Below are 7,035 nucleotides of genomic sequence, written 5' to 3' on the forward strand. Positions count from 1 at the left end.
AAAAAAATAAAGCACTGCTGTCCTCTCAGTGGTTCAGTTTGTGCTTCCAAAGGCCTCTGCCCAGCTACAGCAATGTTTTTCTTGGTACGTATGTAGTATGTTATGTCATACCTCTTCTTTATGAGTCCAAAAGTGGAAGGGACTAATTGTCCAAGAGCAAGAAATGTGCTTGGCTGCATCCAAGCCGGGTCTCAAAAATGTAATTCTGGGTTTAGCATCATGCACTGACTGCTCTGAGCCCAGCACAGATAAGTATTGTGTGCCCTACAGGTGCAAAGAATTTGTGATCCCTCCCCCAAGGAACTTCCCTGGCCCTGTTAATAAGGAACTGTCTTGTGTCAGTTTGGGAGGGAGTTGTTTCAGTCATGGGCTTCTTGCTGTTGAGCACTAAGTACAGAGCATGAAAAAGAGCAAAATCTTAATTGCTGCTTTGCAAGCTGTAGAATGTGCTCCTACGATTAGCTGGCTAAAGAAATTAATGAAACAATAATGGCTCCAGAGACCTTGTTACAAGCAGGATAGCATGAGGCTCTTGTGCTCTGCCTCCTGTCATTTGCCACAGGGCAGCAACATTTGCAAGAAATAGTTCTGTTTAGTTTATCTTGGAAAACAGATGCTCGTAGAAGGTTCTACAGACATGGATGCTGCTTCGATTAAAAAGGAAAAAGTGAAGACCAAGCATAGGCCTGAATCCTCCAGCTCGAGAGTGGCTGTCATAGCTGGGTTGCCTGTAGTGCAGGTAAATGTAGATAAATGAGCAACTTGCACTAGTGCAAGAGTAGCTCTTGTTCCAAGGGGATAGTTTGTGAAAAGGCTGCTGCAGACTTTTTGGCTTATCTTTGCAATGTAACGTAGGTCCAATCTTCTGCACTGGCTGGAGATCTGGGAATATCTTGGGACCAAGGTCCTTCAAATCACCAATGCCTCTGCTTCCTTTTGTGCTTGCTGGTGTTTTCAGAGTAACATGGTAGAATTTCTCTTGGATGGGAGTCTGGAGAAAAGTGAGGTTAAAAAAAGGAACTATCTGGAATTTTTTATGTACTGTGAAATATTGCTCCTGAATTTATTTTCAAAGTTGAACCTCCAAAACTGGAGGCTTGGGCAGCTGAGTCTTGCTTAAACCGGCAAACTGGGCAGTGTCAGGAAGGATCCCTAAGTGAAATGTCTCATTTTACTCCCTTCTGAGTAAAATGTCAGTAGGATTTCTAGTGGTGACCATAAAGGTGTTACCCAGTGGGTTTTGAGGACATGTACCTTTCACTCCCAAAAAGTCTTCCACAGTCAGTCCTAAACACAAAATCTTGTGTTTCAGTCTTTACTTTGGCATTAATAGTCCAAAGCAACACAGTTCTCATTAAAGTTCATCAATGATTTGGAAGCTTTGCTTCTCTTTGTTTCCCATTAGAGTTATGAAACAAAAGATGATGGGAAATTGCTGAAATTTGTCAAAATACTTTGTTCTTTTGTAAAATAATACAGACATATTTGTTAAGATGTTTGTGAAAACTTCCTGGCAGGTATTCCCAAATGCTAATTGAAATTTCATGTGCCCCAAAAGTGGTTTTCAGGAAAAAGGGTTGTTTACAATCTGTTAAAAGTGCTGTGATACAATTACCACAGAACTTGAAATAAATTTGTCAAAAAGGAAAACCACATTAGCTTTGATGTTTTGAGTGTCCAACATTGCTCTATGTGTGTGTGATTTTTTTACTCTATATCTTGAGTTTTTCCAAGTACCTGAAAATCTGGAAAGGTTTTAAAAAACCCAACCAAAAAAAAATTTTAAAAAACAACCAAACAAATAGAACAATAGGGCAATAACATATTTTTCTTATAGTTCTTTAAATTGTAAATTTCCGCAACCTGGGTGAAAAATCAGTTGTCAAAGGTGGCTTTAAGGAAGAGAACCTTACAATGAAGCTGTAGCATTAGTGGGTTGCTAGGTGCCCTAGTCAGAACGAGGAAAGTAAACCCCAAAGTACACAAGATCCCAAATCTCCTGAAGGAGCATTCCACAACGTTGTACTTCAACTTATTACCACAAAACAGCTAATAAAATCCTGTGCTTTAATAAGGCTGGCTGTAAAAGGACTCTTCCACTGTTCAAACAGTTGAGAGCCAGACTTTGCTGGTCTTTGAGCAGCAAGTTAAACAGCTGCCAAGGTCAGATCCTTTTCTGGTCAAGCATGGACAAGCAGTGATTTAGAAGTACTGCAAAGATGTGGCTCACTTTTACACAGAAAAAAATTGTACCTATTTAATCCTACAAATGAAAATTCTTCTTGCATTAACATCTTAGTTACTTGCATGGATCTGGCCCTTTTGGAAAGTGTCTGGGAACATTTGTTCTCCACACAAAAGCTTTTGCTCGTCCTGAAGTTGTTTCTCTCCAAAATACATGTCATTCTGGTGATGCAATATTTAGACCGGGAATTTTGAGGCAAGTCAATGTCCTTTTGGCTTTTCCATGCATCCTCCAGCTGTGCCTGGAAAGCAGCTCCCTCAGCACTGGAGGAAGCGCTTGGCAGGGAGGGCTGGAAGTCCTTCCCGAGCGGTGCCAGCCCTGGAGTGAGCCGGGCCTGGGAGCCCAGCCCGCCTTCCCCCGCTGCCGGAGGGAAGCAGGGCGGGCAGGAGGCTGCCGGGACGCCCAGGTGGGTATGAGGTGAAGGAAAATGTGGTGACTGTAGTAAAGCTGAGTGTTTTTCAGGGCTCCTCCTCTCACCACAGCAAAGCAGGTGAGTCCTGTTAATCCTCTGCTTTTCCCTGTTGCTGTGGAAGGCCGTGCCTGCCGGAGGTTATTGCCCTCGGTTCGGGCCTCGGCGGCGCTGTGGGTGTTGCAGTCATTCCCTCACTGGGAGGTACCCGTGCTGCTGTGCCTTGCTGCCCTCCCTGAGAGCAAGCCTCTCTTCCTGGCTCTGTGTGAGTGAGTGAGGAGGAGGGGGGCCCGCAGGAACGGACCAAACTAATTTCTTGGGAAGAAGGCAGGAGCAGCCCTGTCTTCTCTGTGCAGCATTGGAGCCACTTTCAATTCTGCTGTGAGACAGCTCTGAGGGCCAGGCTGACCTGCAGCTGCTGCCACGCCAGTGGTCTCTGAGGCTTGAGGACAGTCTGTCAGGTAGGGAAAAAACCCCAAATCTGACCATTGCCACAAGCAGTCCTACAGCACCACGCTGACAGCACGAGGGTCAGCTCAGCTCTCTGTCCTGGCTGGGAGCGACAGGGTCCAACAGGACCAGGTAAGTTCCTCGAGTGTCCCATTTCTCCAGAGCAGGCGAGAGCACAGATCGCTGAGCTGCTGACGTGCCTGGGAATCGATCCCTCTGTCAGCATGCCAATCTCTGTGGGGTACCTAGGCAGGCTTTTAGAGGTTGGTGGGGAAGGAATTATTCAGACCACCCATCTTAGCTGGCTAAATTACCCGGGTAGTCTCTTCTAACTCCTTTTCCAGTCACGGATGAGAGAAAGGACAATTCAGAGTAAGGCTCATTTGGGTGCACTGAATGACCCTCTGCAGGAGCTTTGCTTTCCCTCCCTTGACTACAGAGGGAGCCTGGGGAGACCAGCTGGTTACATTTAACTGCTAAATTGGTTGCCAAAAGATGGGTGGTGAGAATTCTTTCCAGTTTCCCCTTTGCCATGGACCACACTCTTCCCACAGCAGGATGCTCGCTTGCGCTCTCCTGCAAATTTGGAGATTGCTCAGTGCAGTGGGATACAGGCCCCCAGGGGCCACCACAAGACAAAGGGTGTATCACATCTCTTGGCAGGTACTGTATAAGGCTGTGTGCAGGATTTCATGAGCTTCCTGCTTAAACAGGTTCTTTAAAGCAGCTTTGCTTTTGGGAGCCTGTTTAACAACTTGCCTTGGTATAAGCCAAGTTTTACATACGTTCTGAAATTTGAAAATCAAAGTGAAACCTCTGGCAAAAAGTGTAACTAGAGAGGGAAAGATAACAGAAAAGACTTCTAAGTTCACTACAGATGTAACAAATGGAGAGGAAGGTGCAGTCATTCAAAATAAACCCTGCTGAGATTGCCCCTTCCTCTTTGCCTGATAAACCCATTACAAATTGAAAGAAAAGCAGCCAAGATCGTCAGGCTTCGGAACATCCATTAACTTTCTTTTACGTTTTAGAGCTTGTAGCAGATTCTGACTGTGGGTGTTAGTCCTTGTCTAATCAAAAAGCCTGATTCTTCATTCTAGAAACTTAAAATATAAGTTTCCGCCAACAAGAATTCAAACCTGAACCTAAACTTCCAGAATTCTAAGGCTTCATCATTATTTTATGCTCAAGAAGGGAGCTTGCCTGGTAAATCCCAGTGCTGTGGCACATCACACTTCCAAAGGCATTAAAAAACCCAGTAGTTTATTAGTGGGGGTTTTTCCCCTTTTTGGGAAGAGACTAGTGACTGTCTGGATTCCCTCCTGTTTTCTCAGTCCCCAAATGTTCACAACACCCTGTTGGGGAGGAATAATTCCCATCCAAGTTGTAAAACACACTTATAAGTAGATGGGAAAAGCATGAACAGTGCTGTAAAGGAAACAAAACCGCCAGGAACAAGATCTTATTTTGCATGCTTCTCACAGTTGTATTTTTGTCTCAATTAGCATATTTTAAAGAGAAGCCTTTTAAAAAAATTCTGCTATCTGCCTGAACTGTTCTCAAGCTTTGAACTTTTCCATCCTTTCTATTGATTATGGCCAAGTGACCCATATTTAAAAAGCATTTACAATAAAATTATAGCACTTTCTTTTGTGCTGCCGGCTTTCCCAGTGAAAAGCTAAAATGTTTTAAAATTGTCACTTTTTGACAGAGGTAATGGCTGTAATATATTTAGTCTCTTCCCCCTTGTTGTGCTTAAAATGGGTATGCTAATAAAGGGCACAGCTGTCGATACTTTATGGCCTGCTGGGGGGAAGAGGGGGAACGAAGGCAAAAAACAGATTGACTGTGTGTCAACAAATGCAGCTGGGAAAGAAAAAAAGAAGCCCCTTGAAGGCCCCTGCAACTTAAAGTCCAAGATAAATGATGTCCCTATGCTTTAAAAAAAAAAAAATGGAGATTGGAATTCAATAAAGGGGAACTGAAAAGGAAACTGCTTAAAACTGAAAGCCTTTTCTCTGCCTCTAGACAGCTTACAAGAGAAATGAGCAAAACTGACCACAGAAAGAGGGTGAGTAGCCAAGAAAGAAAACAAAAGCCTATCCTGGAAAATATATTGCATCAAAGAATTATCTGAAGTGCACTGTGGCTGGCGGGCGGAGCACGTACAGTTTAATGGAGATGCAACAACTTTTACACGCCGCCGCCTTTGGGGGAGCGGGCAGCTTTGTGCCAGGGAGGGAAAAGGGGAGCTGGAATCATTCACACCAAAGCAGTAGGACTGAGACACAAGGGCAGCGGGATGATGGTGGATGCCCTTCCCTGGGGGGCCGGGCTGGGCTGTCCCGGTGCCTTGTGCTCGGCCAGCGAGACTCACAGCTTGGGGCCGCTCCTGAGGCAAGGAGAGAGCAACAGCAGGGCTGGAAGGGGTGCAGGGATGGGCAGCTGGAATTAATGCAGTGAGGAAATGGCAATACTGGGTGCAAACCTGCAAGAATCAGGTGGTTTTCATTCCCCAGGTCATGAGGCAGCTGGTTTGCATGGAGGCAAACTCCTAACAAAGTCACAAGCGGTGGGCAGCCATTTGTTCATTGTCATTTCTTGGACAATTATGGAAGATGAGGACAGTTTTTCCCGGCCTGAGGCAAAACGTCTCTGTAAGTGTGGCTTGTGTTTCCCAGAGGTGTCCTGAGAGCATGGCCTGGCTGCACCAGTGCCACCAGAGCTGCTGTATCTACCTGCTGAGAACCAGGGTTCAGGCATTCCCACTGCCTGTTCTGGCAAAAGACTTCCTGGAAAATAAACCCTTGGCAGCAGGCGAGGCCGGGAGGGCTGGTGAGCCTGCAAATAACCTCTGCTTCTGCACAGGGAGGAGATGCAGTCTGGGCTGGGATATCCTGCTTTGAGGAACTGTCTACTCTTCTCTTTCACGTTCCCACTTCTGTCATCCTTTACTCCCACCACTTTTTAAAATTTATTTTTCATTCAAGGCCTTCTTTTCCTGGTGTGTTGTTCCCATTCAAGAACATCTGGAAAAGGTAGTCAAATGGGAAAAAAGAGTTATCTGTTTTCTCAGTTCTTCAGTTTTTGCATGTGTGTATGTATTCCCTTTAATCTCTGCAAATTCTGTAAAAATAAGTAACTGAAGACAAGGCAAAATCAGGAAATTGGAAAAAATAATGAAATTAAATGGAGCAGTCAGGTCAAATTTTTACTAAAGCAGCAGGACATTAAAATGGCATAGAAAGTTCTTGTTTCCTTCTGTAATTGTTTGAAAGAGTTTTAAAAGGCCATAATTTTTACTATTCTTGCTAGATTTCACATGGTAAAACTCTTGTACCATTAGAGATCAATACCTCCCGGTGATGCTGTGTTTCTGGGATGACTGGTTTGGCTTTGGTTTTCTCCAGAGAAGAGTGAAATATGCTATGGGTGATGTGCTATATCCACAGTTTTTCATTTTTTTCAGGAAAAACTGAAAGGTTGCTGTGCCCAAGGACAGAAGAGTTAAGAGATTCCCCCACCCACAACTGGGACTGGCTTTGGGAAGCAAACCTTGTCTGTGACACTGACTCATTGTGAGAGTCTCACTGCTTCTTTGTAGTTGACAGCTGGGAAAAATGGAGAAAAGGAAGAGAGAAATACCTGAACTCTGAGTGTGGGGTACAACAGGTGTGTTCACCGGTGTGGTTTGGGGTGATTCCACAGGCAAAGGTTCCCCTGCAGCTGGGCTGAAGGTGGGAACACATGAGCTCTGCTGGACTAAGAGGTCATGTTATGAGAAATAACGCTCAAGTTGGTGTGGCACATGTGGCACAACTGTAAAGTAACTCAGCAGCATCTGAGCTGGAGCTGCTGTTGGAGAACATTCTCCAAAGGAAAATGTCCAACATGGTTCTGTAAGACCTGTACCTATGAATTGGGAAACAAC

Source organism: Melospiza georgiana, chromosome 4 (assembly GCF_028018845.1).
Source record: "Melospiza georgiana isolate bMelGeo1 chromosome 4, bMelGeo1.pri, whole genome shotgun sequence".
In the NCBI taxonomy this organism is placed as follows: Eukaryota; Metazoa; Chordata; class Aves; order Passeriformes; family Passerellidae; genus Melospiza; species Melospiza georgiana.